The sequence below is a fragment of the Carassius gibelio genome, chromosome A10, assembly GCF_023724105.1.
Source record: "Carassius gibelio isolate Cgi1373 ecotype wild population from Czech Republic chromosome A10, carGib1.2-hapl.c, whole genome shotgun sequence".
Lineage (NCBI taxonomy): Eukaryota > Metazoa > Chordata > Actinopteri > Cypriniformes > Cyprinidae > Carassius > Carassius gibelio.
The window spans coordinates 26,547,537-26,562,154 of record NC_068380.1 but is presented as its reverse complement, the minus strand read 5'-3'; positions in this window follow the sequence as shown (position 1 = coordinate 26,562,154).

The window sequence follows — 14,618 nt, the reverse complement described above, 5'->3', positions numbered from 1 at the left end:
GTTTATTACATAGTGCTTGTACTTACAGGCATCAGAGAGTGATCCAGTTAAACTGAGAAAGAGAGAGAAACGTAGTACAAGCCGAACGGAGAGAGGAGATGGAGATGACCAGGTTAGCGTTTCAACTGGGATTTCATTGAGCTGTAACGGTGTCTAATAGAGCCACAATATGGATGTCAATGACAGTTTATTACATAGTGGTTGTACTTACAGGCATCAGAGAGTGATCCAGTTAAACCGAGAAAGAGAGAGAAACGTAGTACAGGCCGAACAGAGAGAGGAGATGGAGATGACCAGGTAAGCGTTTCAACTGGGATTTCATTGAGCTGTAACGGTGTCTAATAGAGCCACAATATGGATGTCAATGACAGTTTATTACATAGTGCTTGTACTTACAGGCATCAGAGAGTGATCCAGTTAAACCGAGAAAGAGAGAGAAACGTAGTACAGGCCGAACAGAGAGAGGAGATGGAGATGACGAGGTAAGCGTTTCAACTGGGATTTCATTGAGCTCTAACGGTGTCTAATAGAGCCACAATATGGATGTCAATGACAGTTTATTACATAGTGCTTGTACTTACAGGCATCAGAGAGTGATCTTGTTAAACCGAGAAAGAGAGAGAAACGTAGTACAGGCCAAACAGAGAGAGGAGATGGAGATGACCAGGTAAGCGTTTCAACTGGGATTTCATTGAGCTGTAACGGTGTCTAATAGAGCCACAATATGGATGTCAATGACAGTTTATTACATAGTGCTTGTACTTACAGGCATCAGAGAGTGATTCAGTTAAACCGAGAAAGAGAGAGAAACGTAGTACAGGCCGAACAGAAAGAGGAGATGACGAGGTAAGCGTTTCAACTGGGATTTCATTGAGCTCTAACGGTGTCTAATAGAGCCACAATATGGATGTCAATGACAGTTTATTACATAGTGGTTGTACTTACAGGCATCAGAGAGTGATCCAGTTAAACCGAGAAAGAGAGAGAAACGTAGTACAGGCCGAACAGAGAGAGGAGATGGAGATGACCAGGTAAGCGTTTCAACTGGGATTTCATTGAGCTGTAACGGTGTCTAATAGAGCCACAATATGGATGTCAATGACAGTTTATTACATAGTGCTTGTACTTACAGGCGTCAGAGAGTGATCCAGTTAAACCGAGAAAGAGAGAGAAACGTAGTACAGGCCGAACAGAGAGAGGAGATGACCAGGTAAGCGTTTCAACTGGGATTTCATTGAGCTGTAACGGTGTCTAATAGAGCCACAATATGGATGTCAATGACAGTTTATTACATAGTGCTTGTACTTACAGGCATCAGAGAGTGATCCAGTTAAACCGAGAAAGAGAGAGAAACGTAGTACAGGCCGAACGGAGAGAGGAGATGGAGATGACCAGGTAAGCGTTTCACCTGGGATTTCATTGAGCTGTAACGGTGTCTAATAGAGCCACAATATGGATGTCAATGACAGTTTATTACATAGTGCTTGTACTTACAGGCATCAGAGAGTGATCCAGTTAAACCGAGAAAGAGAGAGAAACGTAGTACAGGCCGAACAGAGAGAGGAGATGGAGATGACCAGGTAAGCGTTTCAACTGGGATTTCATTGAGCTGTAACGGTGTCTAATAGAGCCACAATATGGATGTCAATGACAGTTTATTACATAGTGCTTGTACTTACAGGCATCAGAGAGTGATCCAGTTAAACCGAGAAAGAGAGAGAAACGTAGTACAGGCCGAACAGAGAGAGGAGATGGAGATGACGAGGTAAGCGTTTCAACTGGGATTTCATTGAGCTGTAACGGTGTCTAATAGAGCCACAATATGGATGTCAATGACAGTTTATTACATAGTGCTTGTACTTACAGGCATCAGAGAGTGATCCAGTTAAACCGAGAAAGAGAGAGAAACGTAGTACAGGCCGAACAGAGAGAGGAGATGACGAGGTAAGCGTTTCAACTGGGATTTCATTGAGCTGTAACATTGTCTAATAGAGCCACAATATGGATGTCAATGACAGTTTATTACATAGTGGTTGTACTTACAGGCATCAGAGAGTGATCCAGTTAAACCGAGAAAGAGAGAGAAACGTAGTACAGGCCGAACAGAGAGAGGAGATGACCAGGTAAGCGTTTCAACTGGGATTTCATTGAGCTGTAACGGTGTCTAATAGAGCCACAATATGGATGTCAATGACAGTTTATTACATAGTGCTTGTACTTACAGGCATCAGAGAGTGATCCAGTTAAACCGAGAAAGAGAGAGAAACGTAGTACAGGCCGAACGGACAGAGGAGATGGAGATGACCAGGTAAGCGTTTCAACTGGGATTTCATTGAGCTGTAACGTTGTCTAATAGAGCCACAATATGGATGTCAATGACAGTTTATTACATAGTGGTTGTACTTACAGGCATCAGAGAGTGATCCAGTTAAACCGAGAAAGAGAGAGAAACGTAGTACAGGCCGAACAGAGAGAGGAGATGGAGATGACCAGGTAAGCGTTTCAACTGGGATTTCATTGAGCTGTAACGGTCTCTAATAGAGCCACAATATGGATGTCAATGACAGTTTATTACATAGTGCTTGTACTTACAGGCGTCAGAGAGTGATCCAGTTAAACCGAGAAAGAGAGAGAAACGTAGTACAGGCCGAACAGAGAGAGGAGATGGAGATGACGAGGTAAGCGTTTCAACTGGGATTTCATTGAGCTGTAACGGTGTCTAATAGAGCCACAATATGGATGTCAATGACAGTTTATTACATAGTGCTTGTACTTACAGGCATCAGAGAGTGATCCAGTTAAACCGAGAAAGAGAGAGAAACGTAGTACAGGCCGAACAGAGAGAGGAGATGACGAGGTAAGCGTTTCAACTGGGATTTCATTGAGCTGTAACGTTGTCTAATAGAGCCACAATATGGATGTCAATGACAGTTTATTACATAGTGCTTGTACTTACAGGCATCAGAGAGTGATCCAGTTAAACTGAGAAAGAGAGAGAAACGTAGTACAAGCCGAACGGAGAGAGGAGATGGAGATGACCAGGTAAGCGTTTCAACTGGGATTTCATTGAGCTGTAACGTTGTCTAATAGAGCCACAATATGGATGTCAATGACAGTTTATTACATAGTGGTTGTACTTACAGGCATCAGAGAGTGATCCAGTTAAACCGAGAAAGAGAGAGAAACGTAGTACAGGCCGAACAGAGAGAGGAGATGACCAGGTAAGCGTTTCAACTGGGATTTCATTGAGCTGTAACGTTGTCTAATAGAGCCACAATATGGATGTCAATGACAGTTTATTACATAGTGCTTGTACTTACAGGCGTCAGAGAGTGATCCAGTTAAACCGAGAAAGAGAGAGAATCGTAGTACAGGCCGAACAGAAAGAGGAGATGACGAGGTAAGCGTTTCAACTGGGATTTCATTGAGCTGTAACGTTGTCTAATAGAGCCACAATATGGATGTCAATGACAGTTTATTACATAGTGCTTGTACTTACAGGCGTCAGAGAGTGATCCAGTTAAACCGAGAAAGAGAGAGAAACGTAGTACAGGCCGAACAGAAAGAGGAGATGACGAGGTAAGCGTTTCAACTGGGATTTCATTGAGCTCTAACGGTGTCTAATAGAGCCACAATATGGATGTCAATGACAGTTTATTACATAGTGCTTGTACTTACAGGCGTCAGAGAGTGATCCAGTTAAACCGAGAAAGAGAGAGAATCGTAGTACAGGCCGAACAGAGAGAGGAGATGACGAGGTAAGCGTTTCAACTGGGATTTCATTGAGCTGTAACGTTGTCTAATAGAGCCACAATATGGATGTCAATGACAGTTTATTACATAGTGGTTGTACTTACAGGCATCAGAGAGTGATCCAGTTAAACCGAGAAAGAGAGAGAAACGTAGTACAGGCCGAACAGAGAGAGGAGATGGAGATGACCAGGTAAGCGTTTCAACTGGGATTTCATTGAGCTGTAACGGTGTCTAATAGAGCCACAATATGGATGTCAATGACAGTTTATTACATAGTGCTTGTACTTACAGGCATCAGAGAGTGATCCAGTTAAACCGAGAAAGAGAGAGAAACGTAGTACAGGCCGAACAGAGAGAGGAGATGGAGATGACGAGTTAAGCGTTTCAACTGGGATTTCATTGAGCTGTAACGGTGTCTAATAGAGCCACAATATGGATGTCAATGACAGTTTATTACATAGTGCTTGTACTTACAGGCGTCAGAGAGTGATCCAGTTAAACCGAGAAAGAGAGAGAAACGTAGTACAGGCCGAACAGAGAGAGGAGATGACCAGGTAAGCGTTTCAACTGGGATTTCATTGAGCTGTAACGGTGTCTAATAGAGCCACAATATGGATGTCAATGACAGTTTATTACATAGTGCTTGTACTTACAGGCATCAGAGAGTGATCCAGTTAAACCGAGAAAGAGAGAGAAACGTAGTACAGGCCGAACAGAGAGAGGAGATGACCAGGTAAGCGTTTCAACTGGGATTTCATTGAGCTGTAACGGTGTCTAATAGAGCCACAATATGGATGTCAATGACAGTTTATTACATAGTGCTTGTACTTACAGGCATCAGAGAGTGATCCAGTTAAACCGAGAAAGAGAGAGAAACGTAGTACAGGCCGAACAGAGAGAGGAGATGGAGATGACGAGTTAAGCGTTTCAACTGGGATTTCATTGAGCTGTAACGGTGTCTAATAGAGCCACAATATGGATGTCAATGACAGTTTATTACATAGTGCTTGTACTTACAGGCGTCAGAGAGTGATCCAGTTAAACCGAGAAAGAGAGAGAAACGTAGTACAGGCCGAACAGAGAGAGGAGATGACCAGGTAAGCGTTTCAACTGGGATTTCATTGAGCTGTAACGGTGTCTAATAGAGCCACAATATGGATGTCAATGACAGTTTATTACATAGTGCTTGTACTTACAGGCATCAGAGAGTGATCCAGTTAAACTGAGAAAGAGAGAGAAACGTAGTACAAGCCGAACGGAGAGAGGAGATGGAGATGACCAGGTAAGCGTTTCAACTGGGATTTCATTGAGCTGTAATGGTGTCTAATAGAGCCACAATATGGATGTCAATGACAGTTTATTACATAGTGGTTGTACTTACAGGCATCAGAGAGTGATCCAGTTAAACCGAGAAAGAGAGAGAAACGTAGTACAGGCCGAACAGAGAGAGGAGATGGAGATGACCAGGTAAGCGTTTCAACTGGGATTTCATTGAGCTGTAACGGTGTCTAATAGAGCCACAATATGGATGTCAATGACAGTTTATTACATAGTGCTTGTACTTACAGGCATCAGAGAGTGATCCAGTTAAACTGAGAAAGAGAGAGAAACGTAGTACAGGCCGAACGGACAGAGGAGATGACGAGGTAAGCGTTTCAACTGGGATTTCATTGAGCTGTAACGTTGTCTAATAGAGCCACAATATGGATGTCAATGACAGTTTATTACATAGTGCTTGTACTTACAGGCATCAGAGAGTGATCCAGTTAAACCGAGAAAGAGAGAGAAACGTAGTACAGGCCGAACAGAGAGAGGAGATGACCAGGTAAGCGTTTCAACTGGGATTTCATTGAGCTGTAACGTTGTCTAATAGAGCCACAATATGGATGTCAATGACAGTTTATTACATAGTGCTTGTACTTACAGGCATCAGAGAGTGATCCAGTTAAACCGAGAAAGAGAGAGAAACGTAGTACAGGCCGAACGGACAGAGGAGATGGAGATGACCAGGTAAGCGTTTCAACTGGGATTTCATTGAGCTGTAACGGTGTCTAATAGAGCCACAATATGGATGTCAATGACAGTTTATTACATAGTGCTTGTACTTACAGGCGTCAGAGAGTGATCCAGTTAAACCGAGAAAGAGAGAGAAACGTAGTACAGGCCGAACAGAGAGAGGAGATGACCAGGTAAGCGTTTCAACTGGGATTTCATTGAGCTGTAACGGTGTCTAATAGAGCCACAATATGGATGTCAATGACAGTTTATTACATAGTGCTTGTACTTACAGGCATCAGAGAGTGATCCAGTTAAACCGAGAAAGAGAGAGAAACGTAGTACAGGCCGAACAGAGAGAGGAGATGACCAGGTAAGCGTTTCAACTGGGATTTCATTGAGCTGTAACGGTGTCTAATAGAGCCACAATATGGATGTCAATGACAGTTTATTACATAGTGCTTGTACTTACAGGCATCAGAGAGTGATCCAGTTAAACCGAGAAAGAGAGAGAAACGTAGTACAGGCCGAACAGAGAGAGGAGATGGAGATGACGAGTTAAGCGTTTCAACTGGGATTTCATTGAGCTGTAACGGTGTCTAATAGAGCCACAATATGGATGTCAATGACAGTTTATTACATAGTGGTTGTACTTACAGGCATCAGAGAGTGATCCAGTTAAACCGAGAAAGAGAGAGAAACGTAGTACAGGCCGAACAGAGAGAGGAGATGGAGATGACCAGGTAAGCGTTTCAACTGGGATTTCATTGAGCTGTAACGGTGTCTAATAGAGCCACAATATGGATGTCAATGACAGTTTATTACATAGTGCTTGTACTTACAGGCATCAGAGAGTGATTCAGTTAAACCGAGAAAGAGAGAGAAACGTAGTACAGGCCGAACAGAGAGAGGAGATGGAGATGACGAGGTAAGCGTTTCAACTGGGATTTCATTGAGCTGTAACGGTGTCTAATAGAGCCACAATATGGATGTCAATGACAGTTTATTACATAGTGGTTGTACTTACAGGCATCAGAGAGTGATCCAGTTAAACCGAGAAAGAGAGAGAAACGTAGTACAGGCCGAACAGAGAGAGGAGATGGAGATGACCAGGTAAGCGTTTCAACTGGGATTTCATTGAGCTGTAACGGTGTCTAATAGAGCCACAATATGGATGTCAATGACAGTTTATTACATAGTGCTTGTACTTACAGGCATCAGAGAGTGATTCAGTTAAACCGAGAAAGAGAGAGAAACGTAGTACAGGCCGAACAGAGAGAGGAGATGGAGATGACCAGGTAAGCGTTTCAACTGGGATTTCATTGAGCTGTAACGGTGTCTAATAGAGCCACAATATGGATGTCAATGACAGTTTATTACATAGTGCTTGTACTTACAGGCATCAGAGAGTGATTCAGTTAAACCGAGAAAGAGAGAGAAACGTAGTACAGGCCGAACAGAAAGAGGAGATGACGAGGTAAGCGTTTCAACTGGGATTTCATTGAGCTCTAACGGTGTCTAATAGAGCCACAATATGGATGTCAATGACAGTTTATTACATAGTGCTTGTACTTACAGGCATCAGAGAGTGATCCAGTTAAACCGAGAAAGAGAGAGAAACGTAGTACAGGCCGAACAGAGAGAGGAGATGGAGATGACCAGGTAAGCGTTTCAACTGGGATTTCATTGAGCTGTAACGGTGTCTAATAGAGCCACAATATGGATGTCAATGACAGTTTATTACATAGTGCTTGTACTTACAGGCATCAGAGAGTGATCCAGTTAAACCGAGAAAGAGAGAGAATCGTAGTACAGGCCGAACAGAGAGAGGAGATGGAGATGACGAGGTAAGCGTTTCAACTGGGATTTCATTGAGCTGTAACGGTGTCTAATAGAGCCACAATATGGATGTCAATGACAGTTTATTACATAGTGCTTGTACTTACAGGCATCAGAGAGTGATCCAGTTAAACCGAGAAAGAGAGAGAAACGTAGTACAGGCCGAACAGAGAGAGGAGATGGAGATGACCACGTAAGCGTTTCAACTGGGATTTCATTGAGCTGTAACGGTGTCTAATAGAGCCACAATATGGATGTCAATGACAGTTTATTACATAGTGCTTGTACTTACAGGCATCAGAGAGTGATCCAGTTAAACCGAGAAAGAGAGAGAAACGTAGTACAGGCCGAACAGAGAGAGGAGATGACCAGGTAAGCGTTTCAACTGGGATTTCATTGAGCTGTAACGGTGTCTAATAGAGCCACAATATGGATGTCAATGACAGTTTATTACATAGTGCTTGTACTTACAGGCATCAGAGAGTGATCCAGTTAAACTGAGAAAGAGAGAGAAACGTAGTACAGGCCGAACGGACAGAGGAGATGGAGATGACCAGGTAAGCGTTTCAACTGGGATTTCATTGAGCTGTAACGGTGTCTAATAGAGCCACAATATGGATGTCAATGACAGTTTATTACATAGTGCTTGTACTTACAGGCATCAGAGAGTGATCCAGTTAAACTGAGAAAGAGAGAGAAACGTAGTACAAGCCGAACGGAGAGAGGAGATGGAGATGACCAGGTAAGCGTTTCAACTGGGATTTCATTGAGCTGTAACGGTGTCTAATAGAGCCACAATATGGATGTCAATGACAGTTTATTACATAGTGCTTGTACTTACAGGCGTCAGAGAGTGATCCAGTTAAACCGAGAAAGAGAGAGAAACGTAGTACAGGCCGAACAGAGAGAGGAGATGACCAGGTAAGCGTTTCAACTGGGATTTCATTGAGCTGTAACGGTGTCTAATAGAGCCACAATATGGATGTCAATGACAGTTTATTACATAGTGCTTGTACTTACAGGCATCAGAGAGTGATCCAGTTAAACCGAGAAAGAGAGAGAAACGTAGTACAGGCCGAACAGAGAGAGGAGATGGAGATGACGAGGTAAGCGTTTCAACTGGGATTTCATTGAGCTGTAACGGTGTCTAATAGAGCCACAATATGGATGTCAATGACAGTTTATTACAAAGTGCTTGTACTTACAGGCATCAGAGAGTGATCCAGTTAAACCGAGAAAGAGAGAGAAACGTAGTACAGGCCGAACAGAGAGAGGAGATGACGAGGTAAGCGTTTCAACTGGGATTTCATTGAGCTGTAACGTTGTCTAATAGAGCCACAATATGGATGTCAATGACAGTTTATTACATAGTGCTTGTACTTACAGGCATCAGAGAGTGATCCAGTTAAACCGAGAAAGAGAGAGAAACGTAGTACAGGCCGAACAGAGAGAGGAGATGGAGATGACCAGGTAAGCGTTTCAACTGGGATTTCATTGAGCTGTAACGTTGTCTAATAGAGCCACAATATGGATGTCAATGACAGTTTATTACATAGTGGTTGTACTTACAGGCATCAGAGAGTGATCCAGTTAAACCGAGAAAGAGAGAGAAACGTAGTACAGGCCGAACAGAGAGAGGAGATGACCAGGTAAGCGTTTCAACTGGGATTTCATTGAGCTGTAACGTTGTCTAATAGAGCCACAATATGGATGTCAATGACAGTTTATTACAAAGTGCTTGTACTTACAGGCATCAGAGAGTGATCCAGTTAAACCGAGAAAGAGAGAGAAACGTAGTACAGGCCGAACAGAGAGAGGAGATGGAGATGACGAGGTAAGCGTTTCAACTGGGATTTCATTGAGCTGTAACGGTGTCTAATAGAGCCACAATATGGATGTCAATGACAGTTTATTACATAGTGCTTGTACTTACAGGCATCAGAGAGTGATCCAGTTAAACCGAGAAAGAGAGAGAAACGTAGTACAGGCCGAACAGAGAGAGGAGATGACGAGGTAAGCGTTTCAACTGGGATTTCATTGAGCTGTAACGTTGTCTAATAGAGCCACAATATGGATGTCAATGACAGTTTATTACATAGTGCTTGTACTTACAGGCATCAGAGAGTGATCCAGTTAAACTGAGAAAGAGAGAGAAACGTAGTACAGGCCGAACAGAGAGAGGAGATGGAGATGACCAGGTAAGCGTTTCAACTGGGATTTCATTGAGCTGTAACGTTGTCTAATAGAGCCACAATATGGATGTCAATGACAGTTTATTACATAGTGGTTGTACTTACAGGCATCAGAGAGTGATCCAGTTAAACCGAGAAAGAGAGAGAAACGTAGTACAGGCCGAACGGACAGAGGAGATGACGAGGTAAGCGTTTCAACTGGGATTTCATTGAGCTGTAACGGTGTCTAATAGAGCCACAATATGGATGTCAATGACAGTTTATTACATAGTGCTTGTACTTACAGGCGTCAGAGAGTGATCCAGTTAAACCGAGAAAGAGAGAGAAACGTAGTACAGGCCGAACAGAGAGAGGAGATGGAGATGACCAGGTAAGCGTTTCAACTGGGATTTCATTGAGCTGTAACGGTGTCTAATAGAGCCACAATATGGATGTCAATGACAGTTTATTACATAGTGCTTGTACTTACAGGCATCAGAGAGTGATCCAGTTAAACCGAGAAAGAGAGAGAAACGTAGTACAGGCCGAACAGAGAGAGGAGATGACCAGGTAAGCGTTTCAACTGGGATTTCATTGAGCTGTAACGTTGTCTAATAGAGCCACAATATGGATGTCAATGACAGTTTATTACATAGTGGTTGTACTTACAGGCATCAGAGAGTGATCCAGTTAAACCGAGAAAGAGAGAGAAACGTAGTACAGGCCGAACGGACAGAGGAGATGACGAGTTAAGCGTTTCAACTGGGATTTCATTGAGCTGTAACGGTGTCTAATAGAGCCACAATATGGATGTCAATGACAGTTTATTACATAGTGGTTGTACTTACAGGCATCAGAGAGTGATCCAGTTAAACCGAGAAAGAGAGAGAAACGTAGTACAGGCCGAACAGAGAGAGGAGATGGAGATGACCAGGTAAGCGTTTCAACTGGGATTTCATTGAGCTGTAACGGTGTCTAATAGAGCCACAATATGGATGTCAATGACAGTTTATTACATAGTGCTTGTACTTACAGGCATCAGAGAGTGATCCAGTTAAACCGAGAAAGAGAGAGAAACGTAGTACAGGCCGAACAGAGAGAGGAGATGGAGATGACCAGGTAAGCGTTTCAACTGGGATTTCATTGAGCTGTAACGGTGTCTAATAGAGCCACAATATGGATGTCAATGACAGTTTATTACATAGTGCTTGTACTTACAGGCGTCAGAGAGTGATCCAGTTAAACCGAGAAAGAGAGAGAAACGTAGTACAGGCCGAACAGAGAGAGGAGATGGAGATGACCAGGTAAGCGTTTCAACTGGGATTTCATTGAGCTCTAACGGTGTCTAATAGAGCCACAATATGGATGTCAATGACAGTTTATTACATAGTGCTTGTACTTACAGGCATCAGAGAGTGATCCAGTTAAACCGAGAAAGAGAGAGAAACGTAGTACAGGCCGAACGGAGAGAGGAGATGGAGATGACCAGGTCAGCGTTTCAACTGGGATTTCATTGAGCTGTAACGGTGTCTAAAAGAGCCACAATATGGATGTCAATGACAGTTTATTACATAGTGGTTGTACTTACAGGCATCAGAGAGTGATCCAGTTAAACCGAGAAAGAGAGAGAAACGTAGTACAGGCCGAACGGAGAGAGGAGATGGAGATGACCAGGTCAGCGTTTCAACTGGGATTTCATTGAGCTGTAACGGTGTCTAATAGAGCCACAATATGGATGTCAATGACAGTTTATTACATAGTGGTTGTACTTACAGGCATCAGAGAGTGATTCAGTTAAACCGAGAAAGAGAGAGAAACGTAGTACAGGCCGAACAGAGAGAGGAGATGACGAGGTAAGCGTTTCAACTGGGATTTCATTGAGCTGTAACGGTGTCTAATAGAGCCACAATATGGATGTCAATGACAGTTTATTACATAGTGCTTGTACTTACAGGCATCAGAGAGTGATCCAGTTAAACCGAGAAAGAGAGAGAAACGTAGTACAGGCCGAACAGAGAGAGGAGATGGAGATGACCAGGTCAGCGTTTCAACTGGGATTTCATTGAGCTGTAACGGTGTCTAATAGAGCCACAATATGGATGTCAATGACAGTTTATTACATAGTGCTTGTACTTACAGGCATCAGAGAGTGATCCAGTTAAACCGAGAAAGAGAGAGAAACGTAGTACAGGCCGAACAGAGAGAGGAGATGGAGATGACCAGGTAAGCGTTTCAACTGGGATTTCATTGAGCTGTAACGGTGTCTAATAGAGCCACAATATGGATGTCAATGACAGTTTATTACATAGTGCTTGTACTTACAGGCATCAGAGAGTGATCCAGTTAAACCGAGAAAGAGAGAGAAACGTAGTACAGGCCGAACAGAGAGAGGAGATGGAGATGACGAGGTAAGCGTTTCAACTGGGATTTCATTGAGCTGTAACGGTGTCTAATAGAGCCACAATATGGATGTCAATGACAGTTTATTACATAGTGCTTGTACTTACAGGCATCAGAGAGTGATCCAGTTAAACCGAGAAAGAGAGAGAAACGTAGTACAGGCCGAACGGAGAGAGGAGATGGAGATGACCACGTAAGCGTTTCAACTGGGATTTCATTGAGCTGTAACGGTGTCTAATAGAGCCACAATATGGATGTCAATGACAGTTTATTACATAGTGCTTGTACTTACAGGCATCAGAGAGTGATCCAGTTAAACCGAGAAAGAGAGAGAAACGTAGTACAGGCCGAACGGAGAGAGGAGATGGAGATGACCACGTAAGCGTTTCAACTGGGATTTCATTGAGCTGTAACGGTGTCTAATAGAGCCACAATATGGATGTCAATGACAGTTTATTACATAGTGCTTGTACTTACAGGCATCAGAGAGTGATCCAGTTAAACCGAGAAAGAGAGAGAAACGTAGTACAGGCCGAACGGACAGAGGAGATGACGAGGTAAGCGTTTCAACTGGGATTTCATTGAGCTGTAACGTTGTCTAATAGAGCCACAATATGGATGTCAATGACAGTTTATTACATAGTGCTTGTACTTACAGGCATCAGAGAGTGATCCAGTTAAACCGAGAAAGAGAGAGAAACGTAGTACAGGCCGAACAGAGAGAGGAGATGGAGATGACGAGGCAAGCGTTTCAACTGGGATTTCATTGAGCTGTAACGGTGTCTAATAGAGCCACAATATGGATGTCAATGACAGTTTATTACATAGTGCTTGTACTTACAGGCGTCAGAGAGTGATCCAGTTAAACCGAGAAAGAGAGAGAAACGTAGTACAGGCCGAACAGAGAGAGGAGATGACCAGGTAAGCGTTTCAACTGGGATTTCATTGAGCTGTAACGTTGTCTAATAGAGCCACAATATGGATGTCAATGACAGTTTATTACATAGTGGTTGTACTTACAGGCATCAGAGAGTGATCCAGTTAAACCGAGAAAGAGAGAGAAACGTAGTACAGGCCGAACAGAGAGAGGAGATGGAGATGACGAGGTAAGCGTTTCAACTGGGATTTCATTGAGCTGTAACGGTGTCTAATAGAGCCACAATATGGATGTCAATGACAGTTTATTACAAAGTGCTTGTACTTACAGACATCAGAGAGTGATCCAGTTAAACCGAGAAAGAGAGAGAAACGTAGTACAGGCCGAACAGAGAGAGGAGATGACGAGGTAAGCGTTTCAACTGGGATTTCATTGAGCTGTAACGTTGTCTAATAGAGCCACAATATGGATGTCAATGACAGTTTATTACATAGTGCTTGTACTTACAGGCATCAGAGAGTGATCCAGTTAAACCGAGAAAGAGAGAGAAACGTAGTACAGGCCGAACAGAGAGAGGAGATGGAGATGACCAGGTAAGCGTTTCAACTGGGATTTCATTGAGCTGTAACGTTGTCTAATAGAGCCACAATATGGATGTCAATGACAGTTTATTACATAGTGGTTGTACTTACAGGCATCAGAGAGTGATCCAGTTAAACCGAGAAAGAGAGAGAAACGTAGTACAGGCCGAACGGACAGAGGAGATGGAGATGACCAGGTCAGCGTTTCAACTGGGATTTCATTGAGCTGTAACGGTGTCTAATAGAGCCACAATATGGATGTCAATGACAGTTTATTACATAGTGCTTGTACTTACAGGCGTCAGAGAGTGATCCAGTTAAACCGAGAAAGAGAGAGAAATGTAGTACAGGCCGAACAGAGAGAGGAGATGGAGATGACCAGGTCAGCGTTTCAACTGGGATTTCATTGAGCTGTAACGGTGTCTAATAGAGCCACAATATGGATGTCAATGACAGTTTATTACATAGTGCTTGTACTTACAGGCATCAGAGAGTGATCCAGTTAAACCGAGAAAGAGAGAGAAACGTAGTACAGGCCGAACAGAGAGAGGAGATGACGAGGTAAGCGTTTCAACTGGGATTTCATTGAGCTGTAACGGTGTCTAATAGAGCCACAATATGGATGTCAATGACAGTTTATTACATAGTGCTTGTACTTACAGGCATCAGAGAGTGATCCAGTTAAACCGAGAAAGAGAGAGAAACGTAGTACAGGCCGAACGGAGAGAGGAGATGGAGATGACCAGGTAAGCGTTTCAACTGGGATTTCATTGAGCTGTAACGGTGTCTAATAGAGCCACAATATGGATGTCAATGACAGTTTATTACATAGTGCTTGTACTTACAGGCATCAGAGAGTGATCCAGTTAAACCGAGAAAGAGAGAGAAACGTAGTACAGGCCGAACAGAGAGAGGAGATGGAGATGACGAGGTAAGCGTTTCAACTGGGATTTCATTGAGCTGTAACGGTGTCTAATAGAGCCACAATATGGATGTCAATGA